The sequence below is a fragment of the Canis aureus genome, chromosome 13, assembly GCF_053574225.1.
Source record: "Canis aureus isolate CA01 chromosome 13, VMU_Caureus_v.1.0, whole genome shotgun sequence".
NCBI classification, from domain to species: Eukaryota; Metazoa; Chordata; class Mammalia; order Carnivora; family Canidae; genus Canis; species Canis aureus.
Genome location: NC_135623.1, coordinates 40,173,838 through 40,200,239, shown reverse-complemented (window position 1 = coordinate 40,200,239; position 26,402 = coordinate 40,173,838). Strand labels below are relative to the sequence as shown.

At 39.1% G+C, this 26,402-nt stretch overlaps 1 protein-coding gene across 1 annotated transcript in view; it reads left to right on the top strand.

Moving 5' to 3' along the window:
• LOC144282312 (uncharacterized) overlaps positions 1-26,402 on the top strand; it is a 284,831-nt gene that overhangs the window by 58,212 nt on the left and 200,217 nt on the right. Inside the window, exon 2 of the mRNA XM_077845800.1 lies at positions 24,119-24,186. The gene's annotated coding sequence lies outside the window, so the exon portion shown is untranslated. The remainder of the gene's footprint in view (positions 1-24,118; positions 24,187-26,402) is intronic.

The following is a 26,402-nucleotide window of genomic DNA, read 5'->3' as shown; positions in this document are numbered from 1 at the left end:
TCTAGCTATTTTAAGATACTCAGGACTTTTTTTTTTTTTTTTAATTTTATTTATTTATGATAGTCACACACAGAGAGAGAGAGAGAGAGAGAGAGAGAGAGGCAGAAACATAGGCAGAGGGAGAAGCAGGCTCCATGCACCGGGAGCCCGACGTGGGATTCGATCTCGGGTCTCCAGGATCGCGCCCTGGGCCAAAGGCAGGCGCCAAACCACTGCGCCACCCAGGGATCCCCGATACTCAGGACTTTTAAGATACATCACAAATAGTCCATTTTAGCATATGATAAATAATAATGCTTCAACCCAGCCAATTTCACCATCATGTTTATTAATGGAATTCAGTGTCACAGCTGTTCATGCATTCATTTCACTATGGCAAATGTTAAGCTGATGCCACCATACACTTGACAAATCTTACTCCATTTCTTTTTTTAAAAAAAGATTTTATTTATTTGTTCATGAGAGACACACACACACACACAGAGGCAGAGACACAGGCAGAGGGAGAAGCAGGCTCCATGTAGGGAGCCTGATGTGGGACTCGATCTCTGGTCTCCAGGATCAGGCCCTGGGCTGAAGGCACTGCTAAACCGCTGAGCCACCCCGGCTGCCCTCCATCTCCTCTTTTATGCAGGAGCAGTTAACCTTTCTGTTGTCTGCAGTTGTTTATTCCACAGCTAAAGCACTGTTGTGTCAAGATTTAACTGAAGTTAAAAAAGAAATAAAAGATTTAACTAAAGTGAGTTTTTCTTTCTTACGTACCACAATATTGCTAGTGAAGAACTCTCTGGTATGCATCTGTGGGTTGCTACACTGATGATCTATTTTCTTGAAGAGTCCCTTTGGATATTATTACCTTGATCTTGCCCTTGCTATCAAAAATGTCACTGTCACATGGCTGATGGAAAAATGTTTCATTTTTATGGTAGAGCTGTATAAAAACTTAATCACAGCTTTCTCTTTCTCTGTTTTATAACGACTATAACCATAACTATCTGCCCTCATATTTATTTTATTGCTGCAAAAATTGATGTTTGTTGATTCAGTGGCTAGTTAGGGCTCATTTCTAGTCAACTGAAAAGGTCTTTGTGTTTGAGGAATCAAATTATAATTTCAGCTGGTTTCTTCATCTCTTCAGCAGAAAAAGGGGTGTGTGACCAGAATGTATAATATGTAATTAGACTGGAAGATGCGACTCTGTTATTCCAAAGCTACCACCAGGCTCCTGAGGATGAGACTCGGAGGAGTGGCTCTTGTTGGAGTCCTCTGTCTTCTAGCCTTCTTTCCCTCTGTGCTCACCTCTCTATGCTGCAATGTCTTCCCCTATGAAACCATGAGATTGTATTGTATTGTATTGTGTGTGTACTTTCTGGGAGACAGCCAGAAGTTTTATTGATAAGGTGTGGAAATCTCTAGTTATGCAAAACTGTTTGGTAGAATTGCTGAGGGACTCAGTGTGGGCAACTTTATGGCCTCTGGTTGCCTCGTCTAGCTTTTAGCATCTTTGAAGTCAGCTGGAGAAAGAGAGAGAGAGAGAGAATAGAAAATTGTGCTTACTGTGTAAACAGTTAATAATGCTATCAATTTCTACCTCATTGCCATATAATGGAGATAGGAATCTCATTATTCAGAGACATGCAAATGTAGCAATTCTAGTCTTTACATACAGCCTCTGAATCACCATGCCACTCACACTATGTAATTGCTCTGTGGACTCAGGCACATAAAAAATGTCACTCTAATCACTGCCAGTCATGGCACCACTGAAGAAAGAGCTAGAATAATAGGTATTTGAAAGGGCACATGCTGTGGATTGCACTGTTGCAAGACAAAAACAGGTTGCCAAACACAATGGCCTCTGATTGGCTTTGAAGAACAACTGGATGGAAACTGACACAGCTGTCCCCCAGGTGGTGGCAGAGTTTGAAGGTGGCTCTGAAAGACCTGTCTTGAAATTGAGCTAGCAAGATTAGAAATGAGGGCTCTCTGTCGCCTTGGAGAATGCTGTCAGATGTGGCTTTCAAATGCATTACTCACTTCCACTACACCAGAAATAGAGACTTTTAGGAATTTCTTTGGCCTAGATATGTACTGTCCAATATGGCAGCCATTAGCCACGTGGCTATTGAGTACTTGAAATATGGCCAGTGCAACTGAGTTGAGCTGCGAATGTAAAATATGTACTGGATTTCAAAACACTATGAAAAAAAAAGAATATAAAATATTTCATTAATAATTTTATATTGATTACATGTTAAAATAATATTTTGGATATATTGAGTTAAACAAAATGTATTATTCAAATTATTTTCTCTTGTTTCTTTTTATTTTTTTAAGACTTTATTTATTTATTCATGAGACACACACAGAGAGAGGCAGAGATGCAGACAGAGGGAGAAGCAGGTTCCATGCAGGGATCCCGATGTGGGACTTGATCCTGGGACTGTGGATCACTCCCTGAGCCAGGGACAGGTGCTTAACTGCTTAGCCACCCAGGTGTCCCTCTTATTTTACTTTTTTAGTGTGACTACTTAGAAAATGTAAAGTTATGTGTGTGGGTCACATTTTATTTCTCTTGGACAACACCAGCCTGGAGAAATCAGATGTGTACTACTCTAGTTACTAAGATTTTACCTTGTTTTCCTTGCTCTATTTACAAACTCAAGTTCCTTTAAAGATTCTTCACATTGATTTAAGGAGCCTGGTTCCTCATTACTATTCGGGTGCAGAGTCCCTCCTATCAACCTGTTTGCCATTCTTCCTGGCACCTCTCTGCCTGGCACCCCTGACCATACTCCCAGGGTGAACAGTCTAGATAAAATATGTCCCTCCAGTTGCAAAGAAGGCACCGTTTCTAAGGACACCTGTCTCAGTTCTAGATGGACTATGACTCATGGCAGTCATTGGAGTGTAAATCTGACACAGGTTTAACCTTTTGATGGGATTTGGTTTTTGTTTTAGAAAAACTATGGGGGTTAAAAAAAAATGCATGTCAAGGACAGTATGTGGTGTAATTTGATGTTAGAAGATGGATTCAAATCCCTGGTCAGCCACTAACTAGCAATATTTGATTTGGACAAATCACTCAATTTGAGCCTTAGTTTCTCCCTCCTGCAGATACATGTAAGATGAACTCAACAATACTTTTTAGTTCAGAGGATTGCTGACATATCAAATGAGATAAGGTGTAAGAAAATACTTGTGAATGTAAATCTCTGTTTATGGTAGCAAATTTATGGCCAGAGGGGTATATCCTGTGGGCAGATGGTTTTGTTTGGCCAGAAAAGTATGTTTTATTTATTTGAATCAGAGAGCCTGCAGGGGGATACTGTCCAGCTAGTCACAGACTTTACCACTATTGTTCTTAATTCAGCTGATTTGTTTCACTTGTCTGGCTGTTGAAGATTGATGTGTTTGTGTACCTTCCAGAATAGGAGGGGCAACACCTAGTAACACAACAATACCTGATGCTGGCTGACATGGTTCCTGTCTCCAGGAGCTCATGGTAGGCATATAGGTTATACCATAACCAAGACCGGATGAACAGATGTGTACCACGCACCTGATCGCTGCTCTAAATTCCAGGGATGAAAATTACGAGGAACAAATCAACTGTGGGTACCACAAAAGGATGGGTTAACTAACTCTGCCACAGGGAAGGATATTTAAGAAGTGGGGTATAGGAGGAAGAAAAGTAACATTTTTGGGCCAAGACTGGGTCATACTTAAGATTAGGCACTTGTCATATATTATCTCATATACTCCTCAGAAATCTCTCAGAGCTGAATATTGTTATCTTCATTCTGTAGAGAAGGTTTGGTGGCTCATGGAACCTGCCTAAGGCCACATACATGGACAGAGCTAGGATTTGAATTCAGGTCCCTCTGAGTGGCCCAAGGCCATGATGTATCCCCTCTGTTCCACCTTGAGATTAATGCAAACATGATTCATAGCAATTATTTTGTTTCTGTTTCCTGGGCCTCTCTCTTACTTCTTACCTACTGCTTTCCTAGAGTGTTGTTTTTTTTTTAATCCAAAATTCATTTATTTATTGAAGTTACAATAGCATACTTTTAAATGCATACAAAATTGCAAAATGCTATTTTCAACAAAGATATCAGATATATTTAATGATAAAATAAAGATATGTCTAATGAATTTTGTTCTGTTTTAATGTCATCATGAGGGGTGCCTGGGTGGCTCAGTTATTTGAGTGTCTGATTCTGATTTTGGCTGGGGTCATGATCTCATGGGTCATGGGCTTGAGCCCTGTGGCAGGCTCTGTGCTTAGCAAGGAATCTGCTTAAGGGTTCTCTCTCTCCCTCTGCCCCTCCCCCAATGCATGCACCCATTCAGTCTTTCTCTCTAAAATAAGTAAATAAATCTTAAAAAAAAAAAGTCATCATAAAACCAGAAATTGTACATCAATGGAGTTCTCTTCCACTGGTGTATATATTTTAATTGGTCTCATGTGAGAGTATCTTCCATTTTGGTGATTGGCTAGAATCCAAGGTTGTTTGGAAGATAGTACTTGGAGTTCGTAAGGCATCATTAACTTTTCTAAGAAGACATGGAACACAAATGTCAAAGAGAGGCATGGAAATGTCAGGTGTTAAATCCATCTTCCTGTGTTTGTTCATCTCTTAATCAGACTATGTCCTTGGTATCCTGTCCTATCTTTTCTTTATCCTGAAGGGGATGTGTATGGCCTGTGGAAGTTTGTTGCCAGGGCATCTCAACAGCCTGCAGTGAACTTTGATCCCAGCAGTGACCACAGCTGTTTGATTATAAAAGCTGGGGAGCTCTAGTTCTTGACTGTAGTAGTCTTTAACATTGATTCCCTGGTGATACACGCCCCCCCCCCCCCCCCAAAATCAGGTGAGATGTCTTGACCCCTTTGCATTGCTATCCCTATCAAAAGGCCTTTGTCTCACCCCTTTACCCTAGGCTGCCTTGGGATTGGCCCTTTAAATGGGCAAAGGTCATGGTCAGAGAGTTGCAACTGAGCATGCTCAGGGCAATGGCCTTGTTTTGGGCTTACTGTGCTCCAAGAGACAACAGTCTTCGTCAGCTTGTGTTTGACTTTCCTCTACTACAGTGGGGGTAAAGGTCACTGTGGGCTCATTCAGAACTCAAGGTCTGGAATCTGACACACCTAGGTTTGAATCTCTACCAGGAGTACTGAGCGGGTCACCTGGGGCAGGTTGACTTAACCCTTAATCAGCAGAGCTCTATTTCCTCGTGTGTAAAACTATGTAGTAACAAGGCTATTGTGAGATTTTAATAACAATAAACACTTCTCTTGCTCTTACTAAGGTTAGCACTGTTTTGAATGTTTTACATATATTAGCTTAATGAATTCTACAACAACCCTATGAGGTGGGTATAATTATGATCCTCATTTTACAGATTAGAAAATTTAGACATGGAGAGGTTAAGAAATTTTCCCAATGTTCCAAAGCTAATAAATGCAAACTTGAGATACGAAAGCAGTATGAGTTGAGTCTGTTCTCCAGTGCTAGGCTATGCAAAAATATTAAACATATGCAAATTTGGAACACAGTATATGTTTAAGAAATTCTATCTAGTAATCCAATTATAATTATTTTTAATGGTCTTGGATTTCATGGTTTCCATGATCCACTTCAGAAGTAGAGTGAAACTTAAGGCATTTTTGTGAGATTATGACTTTTTTTTTTTTTAAATAATTCTGAGCTTGGATGAGAGTATTGTATCTGATTTCAGTTGCTCTATCTTTTAAGTGTTACTTGTTAAGCCTAAATATTTTCATCACATTTTACAGTTTACATTTTACCTTGTACCTAATGGTGAACACTAGCATCTCCTCAAAGATTTCTTATAAGCTAAAGTGAGTTAATATGGGTAAAGTACTTAGACATATGCTTGACATTGAGTATGTGCTCTATCAAAAAAGGATATATGAAGGGTATGAATATGATTTCACCTGATCCTTTACTTTGATCTTTCCTTGTGGGAATGCATCTGTTTCCACGTCACTTAGGACCAACTGAGACAGCTTACAGTTGTTGTATGCTGTGTTGCCAACTGCCAGGTCAGGAGCTCCTTAGGCTGGAGTCTGGCTTGATGCATCCCTCATGGTCAAGGCCCACCACATTGACGGGTGCACTGGAAAAAAGAAGCATGAACTGTCAGGAAAGTGAATTACATTTCTTTGTGCCAAACTCCAATAGTGAACAGGCAAAAAAAAAAAAAAAAAAGAGGCACATGTCCTCATTTTCCAAATTTGCTATTCTACCTCTAGGTCCTTGATTTAAATGATTTTGTGACACAAAGGGTTAATAACACCCCTCAGGTGGCCATCACCTGAATCAAATTGTCAAACATAGGACCTATGTCACATTACATAGAAAATAGAGCTGACGGACTACAGGCACGATAAGGACAACATTGGCTCATATTGTTTCTATAACTATAAAGATTCTCTGCACATAATTTCTTTGTATGCATATATATTCATATATCACATATAATGTATGTTGAGATTCACCTAGGTATCAAGCATTGTTTTAAGAGCTTTATGTGGGGGTACCTGGGTGGCTCAGTCAGTTAAGTGACTGCCTTTGGCTCAGGTCATGACCCGGGAGTCCCTGGATCAAGCTCTGCACCAGGCTCCCTGCTTAGTGGGGAGTCTGCTTCTCCCTTTGTCCCTCACCTCGCTTGTGCCCTCTCTCTCTGGCTTTCTCTTTTTCTAAAATAAATAAGTGAAATCTTTAAAAAGAAATAAAAGCTTTATGTGTGTTAACTCATTTAATCCTTATGATAGCCCCATGAGGTAGATACTTTTGTGATCCCTGTTGTAGGGTTAAGGACACTTTGGCACAGAGAGGTTGGGCAGTCTACCCAAAGATACACAGCTGGTACATGGTGGAGGCAGGATTTGAACACAGGAATCTGGCTCTGATATCTTACACATCACACTTAACAGCTGATTCCTTATTTTGATGAACTCTTTCACTAATACGTAATTAACATAGAAGACATTATATTAGTTTTTAAATAAACACATTATAGAGATTTCAGAAACCCCTCTGAGAGAGCTCTCCTGGGTGGTCAGCAACTATTTTCCTCCTGTGAACTTCCTCTTTAACTTCCTAGCAAAGGGCTAGGATGAGCATGACTTCCCAGGTGAAAGTGACACAATTCTCTATTTTAATTAAATGGACTTTACCAGAGTTAGCATACTTCCAAACGGTCCATCAGAGAGGTCTCCTTTCATCCACTGCTCCCATATCTGCCCCAAGGACCCAGTCTTGTCTTGTCTTAGTCAAGGGCTTCTATGAACAAAACATCATAGACTGGGTGACTTAAGCAACTAACATTTATTTATCACAGTTCTGGAGGTTGGGAAGCTTAAGATGAGAGTGCCAGCAGACTCAGTTCTTGACAAGGGCTCCCGTCCAGCTTGCAGATGGCTGTCGTCTCACTGTGTGTTTACCTGACCTCTCCCATGTGCTCAAGGAGAGAGCTCCTTTTCTTCTAAGGGCACTAATCGCCTTGTGATGGCTCACCTTCATGACTTCATCTACACTCATGTTCCCCAAAGCCTCTGCTTCAGATATCTTCACTTTGCTTAGGGCTTCAACATAAGAATTTTGAGGAATATAGACATTCAGTCCATAACACCTATCTTCCCTACAGACCATGAGCCCTAGAGCTGTTGATTCCAGTGCAAAGTGAGGCACCGATAGTTAATAGGTTCTTGTTGAATTGGAAGGAGTTGAATGATCCCCTGGTATTGTAAAGTCCCTGAGGATTTGGGCTTTCCTTTCTGCCCAGAAGAGGGGCTACAGAATATGCCAAAACACCCAAGAGGAGTAGTGGTGGGAGTCAGGGTCACCTTTGCGGTATCTGGTGAAACAACTTCTCTTTAGGATAAATAGAGGAAAGAAATGGGTTTCAGAGTGAGGAAGGCCCAGGTTTGCATTTTGGTGTTGCCACGGAGAGGCTGTGTGGCCTGGCTGGGTCAGGTAACCCCTGTCCTTGCTCTTCTGTAAGGGGAAATGATACCAATCTCATGGATGTGCTGGGAAAGAGTGGTGGAGCAGTATATATAAATCACTAGTACACTTCCTGGCTTAGAGGAGGCACAGAAAAAGTTTCCTCTTATTAAATAAACTCTTTATCTGTGCCAAATGAAGCTTTTGTTAGGAGGAGGGCAATCAAGAGAGGAGATACAGGGATGCCATATGCACAGGAGTTGCAGACTTATAGAATCTGAAAAGGGATTTGTCATGGGAACCACATAAAGTGTTCACCTGGCAGGCCATCCACAAAGCCTGAGGTTACCTATTAACCTAACAATGAACTCTTGGGTGTCTCTTATGGGGAAGGAAGGAGAAAAATGAAGAAAAGCTACTGCAGGTGAAATGCACATGTAGCCCTTGTAGCTCTCAAAACCCCTATCCCTCAGAAACTTTAAAGGAACTGGGAGCAGTGGGTAAAGGAAAACAGCTTATGGAAAAAGGCAGACTAACACTGCAAGCAAGGAAAAGGGGGTGGGTGTGATACTAAGCAAGCATTCAGAAGTAAGGGAAACTTGATTCATTAAAATTGGAGCAAAACTTACTCACCTGGTTAACTTTGTATGCGACAAGGGTGTTTCCAGACCTTCTATGTCCCCTAGCTTCCATCCATCGTTTCCTGGGGCGGCATAGCTGCCTTCCTCTAGCACCAGCTTTGACAACCAGCTTTCTAGCACCAGTTAGCTGCTCACTCTCTCTACTAGTCTCCATTCTCATCACAAAGCCCAGCTCTTGACACAGATTACCAGGGACCAAGGGGTAATGAACATTTAGAGAAGGCTGTTGATTCCCCTTCTATGAGAGTAGTGTCTAAGAAAATAGGCTCCATGATCAGACTCATCTGGTTTGTGTCCATGCTTCACTGATTATTTATTATGTGAAGTTGGATATGTTTAACTTGAGCCTCAATTTCCTTATCTGTAAAGTGGGCATTAATAATAGTACCTATTTCTTAGAGTTGAATGAGGTAAATTATACAATACAAGTGAAATACCTGGAAAATAATGAACACCTAGCAGAGAATAGCCATTATCATTCTTAGTAGTGTTATATTTTTGAAAGATTTCACTTATTTATTTGTGAGAGAGTTAGCGAGAGAGAGCATGAGCATGAGCTGGGGCGCGAGAGAGGGAAAAGCAGACTCCCTGCTGAGCAGGGAGCCTGAAGACTCAGGGCTCCATCCCAAGACCCAGGGATCATAACCAGAGCCGAAGGCAGATGCTTAACTGACTGAGCCACCCAGGTGCCCCAGTAGTGATATTTTTATATATTGAGAAAAACGCAATTATCTTTCATTCTGTTTCATCTCTGATCCTAGTGTTTGCAGGTTAGTGGAGAGAACAAGACTAACAGATGACTCTGCCATTAATTGTGCAACATCAAGCAAGCCTGGAACCACTCTGAGCCAGACTTGCCTCCTCTCTAAAATAAGGACAGTGGTCTTGCTTCTGCTTACTAGACTCCAGTGTGCTGGGAGGTACTCAAGAGACAATGCCATTGGGGTGCCTGGGTGGCTCGGTTGAGTGTCTGCCTTCGGGTCATGTCATGATCCCAGGGTCCTGGGATCAAGCCTCGTGTTGGGCACCCTGCTTAGCAGAGAGTCTGCTTACCCCTCTTCCCTGTACCCCTACCCCATTTGTGATTTCTCTCTCTTTCTCTTATGAATAAATAAGTAAATAAATAAATACAATCTTAAAAAGAAGAGAACGAATGCCATCAAAGTGCTACATTGGGAGGGGAGATGTAAGATAATATTGATAATTGCATGGCAGTCCTACAGTGGTTCTCCATGTGTGGTCCACAGCACCCCTTTTAGAAACGCAAATTCTCAGGGTCACCCCAAGCCTTGTAGAAGAGACTCTTGAGGGGTGGGGCAGGTGATCTATGTTTACTCAGCACTCCTGATGATTCTGCTGCACCATCCAGTTTGAGAAACACTGCATTATAGTTATCCAGAGAAGGGAAGAGATGATATGCCCAAAAGAAGCTACTTTTTTACTGAGTAATTTTTAACTTTGGAAGATATTTATAAATGATCTTTCTCCTCTCTCTTCTTGTGCAGAAGGATATTTAGTTTTTTTTTTAACGTAGTCAATGCTATTGGGCTAAATTGTGTTCAACTAGCATATGGATGTTGAAGTCCTAACCTCAGTGCCTCAGAATGTGACTGTATTTAAAGAGATAATTAGGTAAAATGAGGTCATATGGGTAGGCCCTAATCCATTATGACTGGTGTTCTTGTAAGAACTTTAGATATAGGGAAGCACAGAGGGAAGACCATGTGAAGACACAGGGGAAAGATGGCCATCTATATGTGACAGAGATTGGCCTCCAAAGAAATCAGTCCTGCCTACATCTTGATCTTGGATGTCTAACCTCCAGAATTGTGAGATAATAAATTTCTGTTGTTTAAGCCACCCAGTTGGTATTATTATGGCAGTCCTAGCAGACCAATACAGCCAAGGTGGGACACTAAGCAAAACAGAGAGTGGAGTTTGCATTGTCTGGGCTGGCAGTGGCAGGCAAGGGGATGAGTTCAGGTTTGGACTCCTTTGGGACCACAAGGGGAAAGCCATCTTTAGATGCCTCTTTTGACAAAAACAAAATAGGTGAGGCAATTGCTCACTTTAAAAAGAATTCTTCACTTTAGAATGACTCACTTGTCAGAAGAGATTAGAAGCAATGATTTAAAAAAAAAAAAAACCCACTATGGATCAGTGTTTTCAGATCGAAATGAAAGTCAGTGGAAAAGTATTATTTGTTCTACAAACATTGTGTTCACATATAACCTTTCAGGAATGTGTTTACTTTAGGAAGACAGATACCTGGGACTGTGTGCAAAAGATCGGATAAAGCCTCTGTAAGAAATTGGTTGGAAGGGTCAGAAGAACCTGGCCATTTTCAGCCCACAGACCAGGGTCCAACAATATTACACTTATATCCAAGGAAAAAAGAAATGCAGGACCCTGATGATGACTTCATTATTCCCCTACCTTTGAGTTCCTTCCCTCCCTGCCTTCCTTCCTTCCTTCCTTCCTTCCTTCCTTCCTTCCTTCCTTCCTTCCTTCCTTTTTGAATTTTCCCTGGAGATTTAGACTTAGAAGTGTGGTCAGGTTAATTAACCTGGGGCTGGGTGGATGGATGAGGTCAAGGGATTTGAGAAAACACCTCAAATGGGTTCTGCCATTCAGCCACCTTCTCCAGGGTGTGACCATTGATATCACTATCAGATAGACAGATAGATGTACATCCAGAACTCGCTTTCCCCACAGCTTTCTCTGAAGTCATTATCCTGGGGTCGACATTTGACAGGTCAACATTTCATCTGTCCACTTTTGGAAACTGCTTATGAGAAACAAGCCCTGCTCCTCACCCTCCAAATTTATACTACGTATTTTAAAATGTCATTTAAAGTGATCATACTAAAAAAAAAAATTAAGTGATCATACTGTAACTGAATAAAAGGCTGACTCTCCTCATTTTAAATGAAGAGACACATGGTTTCTTAACATTCAGTAGGAGATGTAGAAGTTCTTCTGGGTCCTAACAATTTCTCCCTTCCATTGGATCATCCTTCTGTGGAGTCTGTAGCATGCACAGAGCATGAAGACTGCATGATAAAACAATAATTTGACCTTTTAGCTCTGCTGAAAGGACATACCCAATAATAGACCATTTGTCTTTCATAAACATTTCCATATAGGGACACCTGGGTGGCTCAGTTGGTTGTGTCCAACTCTTCATTTTGGCTCAGGTCATAATCTCAGTGCTGTGAGATTGGATCCCATGCTGGGCTCCACATGGGGTGTGAATGCAACTTAGGATTCTCTCCTTCCCTCTCCCTGTGCCTCTCCCTGCTTATGCATGCACATGTGCACTCTCTTTTTCTCAAAAAAACAAAAAACAAAACAAAAAAACAAAACAAAACAAAAAAAACCAAACCACCCCCCAAAAGATTTCCATATAAAATTTTTCTTCCTCTGTTCATTCTGTCAATTGCCAATCATATAAAAACTAATATGCAGGAGTCACATGGAGTTAGTGTAGTAGGTTCTCTTGTATGAAATTCATTTCATTTGGCAGTCATTGGCATTTTTGAAAGTATTGTCAAGTGCTAGGTAGGGGCAGAAAGAAGAAGGGTAACTCGCATGAGATTCAGGGTTGGGCTGTTTTTAATTTGGGGCAGAGGAGAAGCAGGGATCAGTTTTGTGCTGAGTATAAGATGCTACATTTTCTAGGCAGTAACATAAAATCTTACCTCTGGTAAAAATTTCCATGGTTGGGAAGCCCAGGTGGCTCAGCAGTTTAGCGCCACCTTCAGCCCAGGGCATGATCCTGGAGACCCAGATCAAGTCCCACGTCAAGCTCCCTGCACAGAGCCTGCTGCTCCCTCTGCCTGTGTCTCTGCCTCTCTTTCTCTCTGTGTGTCTCATGAATAAATAAATAAAATCTTTTTTTAAAAAAAAAGTTGCATGGTTCATGATTTCTTTCTTTCTTTTTTTAATAGTTCACTCTTTGTTTAGGATGTAGCCTTTACTGTCCGTGGGTGTACGTATACATTTCCCTGGAGAGAATGAAAAAATATGTAGTTCTTAATTGCGGTAGGCACTGGGTTAAGATGTCCCACTTCAGGACTGCAGCTGGAGTGTGACCGCCAGACAGCTCACACCTGTGTCCTCTTGCTCCCCCAACCCTGAAAAGCCACATAGTTCAAGATCATGACCTTTTCCTAGGAACAGCTAAAATCCCATGACTGGCTGATGTGGGGTAGAAAGTTTCAACCTCCTTGCCTTATTTTGGGACATCTGTGCAGGGCCATCCCAGCTCCAGAGCTCCCAATGAGATCAGTTGAGGTCTTTGCTGTGACTACATTGCAGCTCAATTTCTCCCTTTGCCTTATTTGGCAGCTTTTGTTTCCACACAGGTATTGATGCCTAGATCATTCCCCAGTAAGCCTCTTGCATATAATTCTCCATCTCTGATTCTGTTTCCTAGGGAGCCCAACTTGCCGGCAATACTTTCCCTTAAATATGGCTATTGTTTTATTTTTCATATGGATTATTGTTAAGAGGTAAATTCATATTTTCATTCCAGGAATTGATATGTATTGGTTTTCAGAGACTTTATTTGTATGGAAATTTTTCTGCAGAGTATATAAGAATTGAAAATGTTTTGAAATCCATTGGAACAAAATAGCAGTGAGGAAGCTCAATTGGTTAACCCTGAAATTTTGGTCATTGTGTTTGACTGCCAACCATGCACAGTGTGGCCATATGGCAAAGGTGAAAGTCTGAGGCCAGGGACCCTGTTGAGAAAGGCCAAAGTTTCAACCTCCTTATTGTTTGGTCTGTTTTCTGCTGTTTCTTGGTCTCAACCTGTATTCTAACCTGGCCAGTCATAGTCAAAAATGTTCTCTTGATCTGCCCTTGGAACAGGTGATAGGATGTGGATAACCACTGTAAATCTGTCACCATGGCTGGAAAACAATCCCCAGCACCTGCCCTGCCATGTATGGAAAGCAGAACATTTATCAAGATCAGTCCGGGAGAAGCCAGTTTGGAATTTTTCCCAAAAGATAAGAGGGTAGGTTTCCACAAAAATAAACACATAGATCAATGGAATAGAATAGAGAGCCCAGAAATAAACCCACCCTTGTATGGTCAGTTAATCTAGGACAAGAATATACAGTGAAGAAAAGACAATTTTTTATGAGAAGCAAGCCCTGCTTTTTTTCTCCTTGTTCCTCACTCTTCAAGGGTTGCTCAGACTGAAAGAGTCTGCTCAGAGGAGGAAGAAAGAAAAAAGAAGGATGGTCTGGTGTCAGTGTTAGATAACGACCCTGGTCAGGTCCTGGGGACCACTGGAACATAATGGGCTGCTTTTATGAGTAGCAGAAAATGTGTATGGTGTGTATGGGTATGCCAGGTATTGAGGGTCAGCAATGATGGAAAGGAAGGGCACTGTGGGTGCCATGAGGCAGTTGTGGCTAGTGGACTGAATTGTGAACATGCAGGAGCAGAAATACTCCAGGAGGATTTTTACAGGAGTTTGGAAGCCTGCAAGAGCAGATGCTAGTACGAGCCACTGGAATTTGAGCAACAGCTGCTACAAGTTAACATATACTGAGCATCTACTATATTGAGGTATCATGATAAATTCTACAGTCCTTAGCTCCATTAATCCTCCAGCAGGTCCTTAAGGAGGGCACTTTTACTCTTTTCTAACAAATGAGGAAACTGGATCCTGAGGAGTTTAAATAACTGGCTCAAACAATGGCTAAGGTACACATTGTTGCTCAATTTTGGAAAATTCTATTGGCTGTGTTTTCTTAATGGGAAGCACTTATAAGTAGGTGAAATCTTGAGCTATAAAGACAAATTTGGGTTTCTGTCATATCTTTTTATTTTATTTATTTTGAGAGAGAGAGAGAGAAAGAGAGCAGAAGCAGGGGGAGGGGTGGCAGAGGGAGAGGGGGAAGCAGGCAACTCACTGAGCAGGGAGCCTGGTGTGGGGCTCAATGTCAGGACTGGGGATCATGACCTGAGCTGAAGGCAGACGCTTAACCAATTGAGTCACCTGGGTGTCCCTGTCATATCTTTTCCAGTATCTGGCTGTGTGGTCTTGGACATATTATACAACCTCTCTGAGCCTGACAGGGTTGTTGGAAGGATTAGGGATAATAGATACAAAGAAAAATGTTCCCTTAATGATAGTTATCTATCATTCAAGACCAAAGTCTAGCTAATGACTATGAATTCACTGACGAATTAGGTGCTGTATACTTTACAGCCAAAAAAAAAAAAAATTAAACTTTAACAATAGTCTGTGATACTTGATAGATTAGTTACACAACAAATCTTTTTTTTCAATATTCAGTTATTATTAACTCAATGCTATAGTTAATTATATGTCAACTTGACTGAGCCACAAGGAATCCATATATTTGGTCAAACATTCTGATGTTTCTGTGAGAGTGTTTTTGGATGAAATTAACTTCTAAATTGGTAGACACCCCCCCCCCCAAAAAGAAAAAAATTGGTAGACAGTTTGCCCTTTTTAAGGTAGTAGGGCTTCATCCAATCAGCTAAAGGCCTGAATAGAGCAAAAAGGCTGACCCTTTGAAGAAGAAAGAATTCTTCCAACCTGACTGCATTTGGACCGGGACATTGGCTTTTTCCTGCCTTCAGACTTGAACTGAAACATCTTCCTAAGTCTTGGGTCTGTTGGCCTTTTGACTTGCACTGGAACTCTACCATTGGCTTTCTTGGGTCTCCAGCTTGCTGACTTACTCTGCAGATCTTGGGATTTATCAGTCTTAATAATCCTGTGCCAATCTCTCTCTCTCTCTCTCTAGATGGATAGATAAATATGTGTGTGTGTGCACACATCCTATTGGTTCTGTTTCTCGGCAAGATCTTGAGTGTATTTTCACTCAATAAATATTGACCTAATGAGGTCTGAATCCCAGGCATTAGACTCCAAGCCAGAGTTAAGGAGTGAATGAAGCAGTCTGGCATCCTGTCCTCATATAGTTTATAGTTTATAGCCTAGACTAGTTGGAGAAGTCTTGGGAACCTTAGATATTTAGTTGCAAATAATGAACTAAAATTGTAGTAAATGCCACAGAGAAAACATAGCAGGGGCTATGTGTGCATAAGGCAGGACCCTCTCCCACTTTGGGCTGCCTTGAGGAAATAACACATGAGCTGTGTAAGCTGAGACATTGGGTGAGTGGGCATGAATCTGGGAGCATGATTGGGGAGCATCCCAGGCAAAGGTGGTAGCACTTGTTCTTCTAAGTGGAGAAGGTATGTTGTGTGTCCCAGAACTAAAAGGAGGTAGCTGCAGAGGAGCAAAGAAGACAAGTTATGAATGAATAACCCATTTATTCCCTCATCTGCTATTTTTTTGAAGAGATTGTGTGTAATTGGTGTTAATTTTTCTTTAAATGTTTAATGGAATTCTCCAGTGGAACCATCCAAGCCTGGAGATTTTTTTTTCAGCAGTTAAAGTTATAAATACAATTTCTTTAATAGTTAACAGGGCTAATCAAATGATTGATTTCATATTGTATAAGTTGTGGTAGTGTGTGCTTTTTGTAGGATTGGTCCATCTCAACTAGGTCCTCAAATTTGCATGTGTAGAATTGTTTGTAACATTCTGTTATTATTTGGATGTCCACAGTGTCTGTAGTAATATCCCATTTCATTCTTGATATTGATAATTTGTATTTTTTCTCTTTTTATTCTTCATCAGTATTGCTAGAGGTTTGTCAGTTGGTCTTCTAAAGGAGCTGACTTTTTATTCTAGTGATTTCTATTTTTGTTTTCAATTTTATTGATTACTCTTCTTATTTTTTCCTTCTGCTTTCTTTGGGTTTATTTTGCTTTAAAAAAATGTCTTGAGGTAGGATCTTAGGTTGTTGATTTGAGACTTTTCTTCTTTATTCATGTTAGCATAAGTACTACAAATTTCCCCTTGGCACTGCATTAGCTGTCTCCCACAAATTTTGATATGTTCTATTTTCATTTTCATTCAGTTCAACTTACTTATTTTTAAAGATTTTATTTATTTATTCATGAGAGACACAGAGAGAGGCAGAGATATAGGCAGAGGGAGAAGCAGACTCCCTGTGGGAAGCCTGATGCAGGATTCAGTCCCAGGGCCCTGGGATCACAACCTGAGCCAAAGGCAATGATGCTCAACCACTGAGCTGCCCAGGTGCCCCAGTTCCATGTGTTTTAAAAACATTTCCCAATCTATGAGCATGGAATATTTTTCCATCTCTCTGTGTCTTCCTCGATTTCTTTCAGAAGTCTTCTGTAGTTTTTAGGATATAGATCCTTTACCTCTTTGGTTAGATTTATTCCTAGGTATTTTATGCTTTTGGGTGTAATTGTAAATGGGATTGACTCTTTCTTCAGTCTCATTGTTAGTGTATAGAAATGCCACTGATTTCTGGGCATTGATTTTGTATCCTGCCACACTGCTGAATTGCTGTATGAGTTCTAGCAATTTTGGGATGGAGTCTTTTAGGTTTTCTATGTACAGTATCATGTCATCTGCAAAGAGAGAGAGAGTTTGACTTCTTCTTTGCCAATTTGAATGCCTTTTATTTCTTTTTGTTGCCTGATTGCTGAGGCTAGGACTTCTAGTACTATGTTGAATAGCAGTGGTGAGAGTGGACATCCCTGTCATGTTCCTGATCTTAGGGGAAAGGCTCCCAGTGTTTCCCAATTGAGAATGATATTTGCTGTGGGCTTTTCGTAGATGGCTTTTAAGATGCTGAGGAATGTTCCCTCTATCCCTACACTCTGAAGAGTTTTGATGAGGAATGGATGCTGTATTTTGTCAAATGCTTTCTCTGCATCTAATGAGAGGATCATATGGTTCTTGTTTTTTCTCTTGGTGATATGATCTGTCTATTGATTGCTTTATGAGTGTTGAAACAGCCTTGTATCCCAGGGAAAAATCCCACTTGGTTATGGTGAATGATCTTTTAATGTACTGTTGGATCCTATTGACTAGTATCTTGTTGAGAATTTTTGGATCTGTGTTCATCAGGAATATTGGTCTATAATTCTCCTTTTTGGTGGGGTCTTTGTCTGGTTTTGGAATTAAGGTGATGCTGGCCTCATAGAATGATTTTGGAAGTATTTCATCCCTTTCTATCTTTCAGAACAGCTTTAGTAGAATAGGTATGGTTTCTTCTTTAAACGTTTGATAGAATTCCCCAGGGAAGCCATCTGGCCCTGGACTTTTGAGTCGTGGGAGGTTTTTGATGACTGCTTCAATTTCCTCCCAGGTTATCGATAGGCCTGTTCAGGTTTTCTATTTCTTCTTGTTCCAGTTTTGGTAGTTTGTGGTTTTCCAGAAATGCATCCATTTCTTCTAGATTGCCTAATTTATTGGTGTATAGCTGCTCATAATATGTTTTAAAAATCATTTGTATTTCCTTGGTATTGGTTGTGATCTCTCCTTTTTCATTCGTGATTTTATTAATTAGAATTAATATTGTGAAAATGTCAATGCTTACCCAGGGCAATTTACATATTTAATGCAATCCCTATCAAAATACCATGGACTTTCTTCAGAGTTGGAACAAATAATCTTAAGATTTGTGTGGAATCAGAAAAGACCCCAAATAGCCTGGGGAATATTAAAAAAGGTAACCAGAGCTGGGGGCATCACAATGCCAGATTTCAGGTTGTACTACGACGCTGTGGTCATCAAGACAGTATGGTACTGGCACAAAAGCAGACACATAGATCAATGGAACAGAATAGAGAATCCAGAAATGGGCCCTCAACTCTATTGTCAACTAATATTCGACAAAGCAGGAAAGACTATCCGCTGGAAAAAGGACAGTCTCTTTAATAAATGGTGCTGGGAAAATTGGACATCCATGTGCAGAAGAATGAAAGTAGACCATTCTCTTACACCAGACACAAAGATAAACTCAAAATGGATGAAAGATCTAAAAATGAGACAAGAATCCATCAAAATCCTAGAGGAGATCACAGGCAACACCCTTTTTGAACTTGGCCACAGCAACTTCTTGCAAGATACATCTATGAAGGCAAGGGAAATAAAAGCAAAAATGAATTATTGGGACTTAAGATAAAAAAGCTTCTGCACAGCAGAAGAAACAATCAACAAAACTAAAAGACAACCTACAGAATGGGAGAAGCTATTTGCAAATGACGTATCAGATAAAGGGCTAGTAACCAAGATCTATAAAGAACTTATTAAACTCAACAGCAAAGAAACAAACAATCCAATCATGAAATGGGCAGAAGACATGAACAGAAATCTCACAGAGGAAGACATAGACATGGCCAACAAGCACATGAGAAAATGCTCTGCATCACTCGCCATCAGGGAAATACAAATCAAAACCACAATGAGATACCACCTCACACCAGTGAGAATGGGGAAAATTAACAAGATGGGAAACAACAAATGTTGGAGAGGATGTGGAGAAAGGGGAACCCTCCTGCACTGTTGGTGGGAATGTGAACTGGTGCAGCCACTCTGGAAAACTGTGTGGAGGTTCCTCAAAGAGTTAAAAATAGACCTGCCCTACGATCCAGCAATTGCACTGCTGGGGGTTTACCCCAAAGATACAGATGCAGTGAAACACTGGGACACCTGCACCCCGATGTTTATAGCAGCAATGTCCACAATAGCCAAACTGGAAGGAGCCTCAGTGTCCATCGAAAGATGAATGGATAAAGAAGCTGTGGTCTATGTATACAATGGAATATTACTCAGCCATTAGAAACAACAACTACCCACCATTTGCTTCAATGTGGATGGAACTGGAGGATATTATGCTGAGTGAAGTACGTCAATCGGAGGACAAACATTGTATGCTCTCATTCATTTGGGGAATATAAAAAAAATAGTGAAAGGGAATAAAGGGGAAAGGAGAGAAAATGAGTGGGAAATATCAGAGGGGGTGATAAAACATGAGAGACTTCTAACTCTGGGAAACGAACAAGGGGTGGTGGAGGGGGAGGTGGAAGGGGGGTGGGGGTGACGGGGTGAGGGGCACTGAGGGGGGTACTTGACAGGATGAGCACTGGGTGTTATGCTATATGTTGGCAAATTGAACTCCAATAAAAAAAAATTAAAAAAACAAACCAAAACATTTCCCTCGAGATTTTCCTGTGACCCATGGGGTATTTGGAATTATGATATTTAGTTCCCAAGTGTTTGGAGATTTTCCTGTTATCTTTCTGTTACTGGTTTCTTTTTCTTTCTTTTTCTTTCTTTCTTTCTTTCTTTCTTTCTTTCTTTCTTTCTTTCTTCTTTCTTTTTTTAGAAATTTTAGCAATTTTTTAAAAGATTTTATTTATTTACTCATGATAGACATAGAGAGAGAGAGAGAGAGAGAGGCAGAGACACAGGCAGAGGGAGAAGCAGGCTCGTGCCAGGAGCCTGATGTGGGACTCGATCCCGGGACTCCAAGATGGTGTCCTGGGCCGAAGGCAGGTGCCAAACCGCTGAGCCACTCAGGGATCCCCTGTTACTGGTTTCTGAATTGATGGCATGTAGTTAGAGAACACACTGTGTGTAATTTCAATTCTTTTACATTTGTCAAGGTAGGTTTTATGACTCAGGATATGGTCTCTTTTAGTATATGTTCCATGCATGTATTCTGCTATTGTTAGGTGGATTATTCTTTAAATGTCAATTGGATTCTGTGTCTGGTTAATAGTGTTATTGGGTTCTTCTGTATCCTTAATGATTTTGTGCCTTGTTGTTCCATTAGTTGTTCAGAGAAGAGTGTTGAAGTCTACAACTGTAATTCTGGATTTGCCTATTCTTTCAGTTCTGGCAGTTTTTGCTTCATTTATTTGGTAACTGTTACATACACATTTAGGATAATTATGTCTTCTTGGTAGATTGACCCTTTTATAATTATGTAATAATATTATTATCTCTGATAATTTTCTTTGCTCTGAAGTTTACTTTATATGATATTAATATAGTCACTCCTGGTTTTTTTGGATTAATGTTTGCATGTTTTCTGTACCTTTCCACTTTCAGCCTACCTACATCAAATGTTTTTGAAATTAGTTTCTTATAGATAGCATATAGTTGGGTCATGCATTTTAATCCACTCTGCAAATTTATCTTTTTAATTGCTGTATTAGACCATTTACACTTAACGTAATCATTGATGTGTTACAGCTCATGTCTGCCATTTTGGTTTCTGTTTTCCATTTGTTTTGTTTCCTTTCTGGTTGTTTATTTATTTCTCTGTTATCTTTTCCCCACCCTCCTATAGGTTATCAAGTATTTTTTAGAATTTTGCTTTTTTACTTTGAGAGCATCTTTCTGTATAGCTTTTTTAGTGGTTATTCTAAGTATTACATTTAACATCACAGTCTCCTGGTATTAACATTTTATCAGTTTAAGTGTAGAAATCTTACCTCCCCTTCTCTCTTTTTACCCTGCCTGTTTAGAAGTGCCTTAAACAATCTATCTATATACATTTATTTATTTTAAAAAATATATCTACATACATTTAGGATCATATCAGACTGCTGTCATTTTTGCTTTAATTGTTAAGCAATTTAGAAAACTCGAGAAGAAGTGTATCTATTCATATTTTTACTTTTTTTGGTCTTCCTTTCCTCCTTCTAGATTACTTCTTTTATCATCTCCTTTACATTTAGAGAACTTCCTTTAGCATTGTTTTGGGGTATGTCTGATGGTGACAAATTTTCTTAATTTTCCTTCATTTTAGAATGGATAAATTTTTCCTGCATTCTTGAAGGATATTTTCATTTGGGTACAGAATTCTGGATTGACAGAAAGATATTGGCGCCATAATTTCTGATGAGTAATTTGCTGTTGTTAGAATCATTATTTCTCCTACAGGCAAAATGTCATTTCTTTCTGCTTTCAAGATTTTTTCTTTGTCTTTAGTTTTCAGATGTTTGACTATGTGTCTTAGAAAGGTCCCTAGTGGTTGTTCTTCTTTAAACCTTTCAGAGTCTTACATTTGTTTTATATATAAGATCCAGATTTTTTAGTTTTACTTAGTAGGAAGAATATGGAAATGCATATCTCCATTTGTCTGGAAGCAGAAGTTCCTAATGTAAATACAGACTATTTACTTGGTCTTTTATTTGGCCCAAAAAAGAAATGGATATAAATAAAACATTAACCTTCAAAATTGAATCTAAATGGAGGACTGCTGAGTTTGGGTTTTATAAGATATTGTGTACCAATATTTTTTGGGAGTAAGCCTCATGCCCTGGATTTTCAAGGGAAGTCTTGGCTTCAAGCACTTTTATTGTTTTAAATAAAAATTCACAAATTATAAAATGCGATTTCTTTCATGTGAGTAAACTAAAAATGTGAGAAAAAGTCCTATATCTGACCTTAAGTTCCTATTTTTATTTTGGAAAATGAGGTTACTTTATCTAGTCATGAGATACTGGTCAACCATAGGTGACTAACACTTACTTTGAGACTCTCTTTGACTAAATATTTGGATGATAGTTGAAGAAAAATGACAACAACAACAATAATAAAAATGAATATTTATGGGCTATTATACTATAAGCCGGGCTCTCTGGTAAGTTTTTTGATCACTGCCTCACATTAAATTCATTACAGGCCTATTCAGAAAATAGTAAAATGTCCCCCAGTTTACAGATGAGTGAACATGAGCTTAAAGAATTTAAGTAGTTTGCTTAATATCATACAGTCAGCAAATAGGGGGAGATGATTCTCTCTGACACCATAGCCCATGCTGTAGACTAGCACCAGCAATTAGAAATAATATGAACCACATACATAATTTAAAATGTCTCAGTAGGGGTGCCTGGGTGGCACAATTATGTGTCTGACTCTTGGTTTTGGCTCAGGTCATGATCTCAGATCAAGCCCCACATCAGGTTCCACGTTCAGTGGGGAATCTGCTTGAGATTCTTTCTCCCTCTCCCTCTGTTCCTCTACTTCCTCTCTCTAAAAATGAATGAATGAATGAATCAATAAATCTTTAAAAAATGTTCTAGTAGCCACATTAAAAAAGTAAAAGAAACATGTTAAATTATTGTTAATAATATAAATTATTGAGTCCATTATAACCAAAATCTTATCATTTCAACATGTAATCAACATAAAAATTATTAATGAAAAAATTATTAATGAGACATTTTACATTTTTTGTACTAAATCTTCAAAATCTAGTGTATATTTAACACCTACAGCACATCTCATTTTGGAGACTGAATTTTCATTGAAAATACTTGTTGTGCATTTACATTTCAAATAATTCACCATTGAAAAAAATAGATTCAACTACCCAAGTTGTTCCAAACATACTCAGAAATTCATCAACAACTAAATTCAGTGTAAGTTTTAAAGTTAAGTAAATTGAAATCAAATTCAATGGAAACAAATTTCTCAGTCACTGTAGCCATATTTAAAGTGCTCTGTAGTCACAAATGAGCTCTTTAGATTGCTCTATTACCTTGTCTGAATTCAGCTTTCCTTTGAGGGCTGAATCTCAGGGAGAAAAAAACCTTATACCATGGCCAGAAAGAAGGAGAAAATTCATGGAAGCAAAAGGAAGGATCAGTCAAAGGTGAAGAGAAAAGACCTTTCTTTTTGGCTGCTGTTGAAGTTAAAGTAAGTTCCAGAATGTTAGGTAAGTAGGGAAGGAAGTAAAGGTGTTTTCTTCCATTTCTGAGAATGTGTCCTGTGTGCCTTCTATTAAACCTTGCTTTTCAAAGAGAGCTATGTCTTTATCTGCAAAGGATTAAAGCCAAATGAGAATAGCACTTGGCTTCCAACAGAGTAGCTCATCAGCTGAACGAAGTCATGAGCTGTGTCCCTAAGTGCTTAGTTGTATAGTAAGGTATTTAAGTCAAAGCTGAACCTTCTACCACAAACCTTGAAATGGAAAAGGTCTCAGATTTTTTTATTATTGTTTTATAGTTGTTCATGGAGGTCTCTTGGTTCTGAAACATGTCCTAAAGTGGCAGAAATTATACCTTGGTGCTAAGCAGTAGTTCCTGACTTTATTAAAAAATTTTTTTTCTGACCTTTTAAAACTCAAATCCATTTCATAGTAATATATAATTTCATTAACCCTCTTTGGAATTAAAAAAATCATTGTATTATTTTTGCAAAGTAATTAGAAAGTAAAGAAATATTTTAAGCTAAAAAATCAATTTTAGAGGTATATTATTATTTTATTGAAATATATTTTAATATGTTCTGTAATATTCATAATACATACAAAGACCAATTTTATCTTTTCTCTACTTAACAAATGATAGATGCTATTTAATTTGCTCTAAGTAAATTATATAAAGAAGTATTACTTGACAAATGAATATAAAAATAACATACCTTGTTTGCTTTGGATACTAGATGTACATTAAAATGTAGGTTGAGATTTGACTGTGCTAAATCAGCACCAATAATACTATTCAATATGATGGTTGGAATTCTCACATTTTGTGCTTGAAAAATAAAATCATCACTTTACAGTAGTCCCCCCTTAACCACAGATTTCCTTTATGCAGTTTCAGTTACCCGTGTTCAACTGCAATCCAGGAAGCAGATGATCATCCTTCTCATGTATTTCAGAAGATCAATAGTAGCTTTACACTATGTCATGATGCTATTGTCATTCCCTTCACTTCATCTCATCACATAGGCATTTTATCGACTCATATCATCTCAAGAAGAAGGGTGAATATAGTACAATAAGATATTTTGTAGGAGAGTGATCACACTCAAATAACTGTATTATTCTAATTGTTTCATTATTGTTGTTAATCTCTTACTGTGCCTAACTTATAAAATAAACTTCATGATAGGTATATATGTATAGGAAAAAACATTGTATACATAGGGATACAATGGTGGATACCCATGGTTTTGGTCATCCACTGGGGGTCTTGAATATATCCCTTGTGGATAAGGGCAGTGGAATGACTACTGTAATTTGATCATTTTTTGAGTTCTATTTCTATAAGAAGAGATAGAGTGAGGGCTCTGGGCCCTCATTAAAGGGCAAATACGTGTCCTTTTGCATAGAGGTTGAGAGAGTGTGATTTGGAGCTGACATTCTGAGTTTGAGTCTGACTTTGCCACTTACCAGCTTGAGAGCTTTGGGAAGTTACTTAAACTCTCTGTCCCGTGTTTTCCTTCCATACCTCCTGGGCCTGTTGTGATTAAATGAGTTCACATATGTAAGGGGGCTTATAACACCTCTTGGCTTGTGAGAAAGCCTCAATAAATGTTTATTAAATTTTTATTTATTGTTTTAATGTTCATTAATTCAAATGGTTTATTTCCACCCGGATGTTCCACTCAATGTATCTAAAGTCAAATGTATCAGTTTACCTTTTACATTTGTTCTTCATGCACCTTCTATAAAAATCAATGCTACTATCAAGCAACTTATCACCCTAAAAGCCCATGGTTCAAGTTTTCCTCTACTTACTCTCCTCATCTAACCATTTGCCAAATGCTAACTCTTTTAGCTGTAATTTCTTCAAGTCATTTGCTTTTCTCCCTTTCTAGGACCATTGCCTATTAGCTATTCTGTCTCATTTCTTACTTCCCCTGCATTAATTTTCCATACAGCATAGCACCTAGCTACAGCCTAAGTCTGAGTAAATTCTCTCCCGCTGGTACTCCACTGCCTACGGGGTAAACCAAAGTTTGTAGCGTAGAATGAATATGAGAATTCTGTTCCTACTTCTCATTCATTCATTAAACAAATACTTACTGAGCACTTAATATATATTAACCTAAATTCTTGCCATGCCTACCTGATGCTTTTGCTGAACACCATACTTCTTGTAATTTCTTGAACTTATTTGCTATTTCTTATCTCTCCGGGATGGTTCACAAGTTATTTTCTACTTGGAATGCCCTTTCTCAAAGTCACTGACTGTCTGAGCCAGGGCTCAGATTCATGTTTCCTGGCTCTCCCCCAGTTTTTCTGTTTGCCACACCTCAATTCAGGACCAAACTCCTGTCCTGTATCAACCATAAAGTGGGTAGTAACCTCTCAATAAAAGTTCCCTGAAACAATGGATGCTATGATAATAACCAGACCAATTCTTAGAGCATTTTTACTTATGGAAATTATTACATATCACATTCTCACCTATTTTCCTTTTAGTGAGTTTCAGATTCTTTAATCTTAGAAGACCTTTGGGGATTATATGATCTTTATTGTACAATGTGGAAGGAGAGATGCCGTGTCTCATATTGATCTAATACGTGGGTCTGGACAATGGGGCTAAGATACCTGATGTATTCTCTGTCCTTCAACACATCTTTGACTGAGGCTGGAGAAGCATAAAGATAAGCTTTTGGATGATTAACTCTTATTTTCTCTTCTTGGGACTGCCATGGCCCCTCTACCTTAGGTAATCATTCATATATTTACTGATTCAATTGGCAAACCATGCAGTGTCCATTTTGAATCAAACATTTTCCATAACTACCTAATGTGATGCTACAGTTCCCTGGTTTATAAGCCCTTTTTTCTTCCCCCAAAGATTTCACCCATAGGTGTGGGTTGTCTACTTCTTTCTCCTGGGTCCTGTCTTTGACCACTTCTCATTGTTTTATTCCTACTCTTCTGCCTTCCCATCCTACAGACTGATTTGTGGCCTAAAAAGGCTTTTTGACCTCCCTTCCTCTTGATCCTTCTATAGGTAAATAAAGGAATATAGGAATTTTTATAGAAATATAGGAACTTTCATTCCAAAAGTAAATATAGGAACTTTCTAGGACATCTCTACTGAGAACCTGGGTATAGACAGTGTGTGTTTGGGGGATGATGGT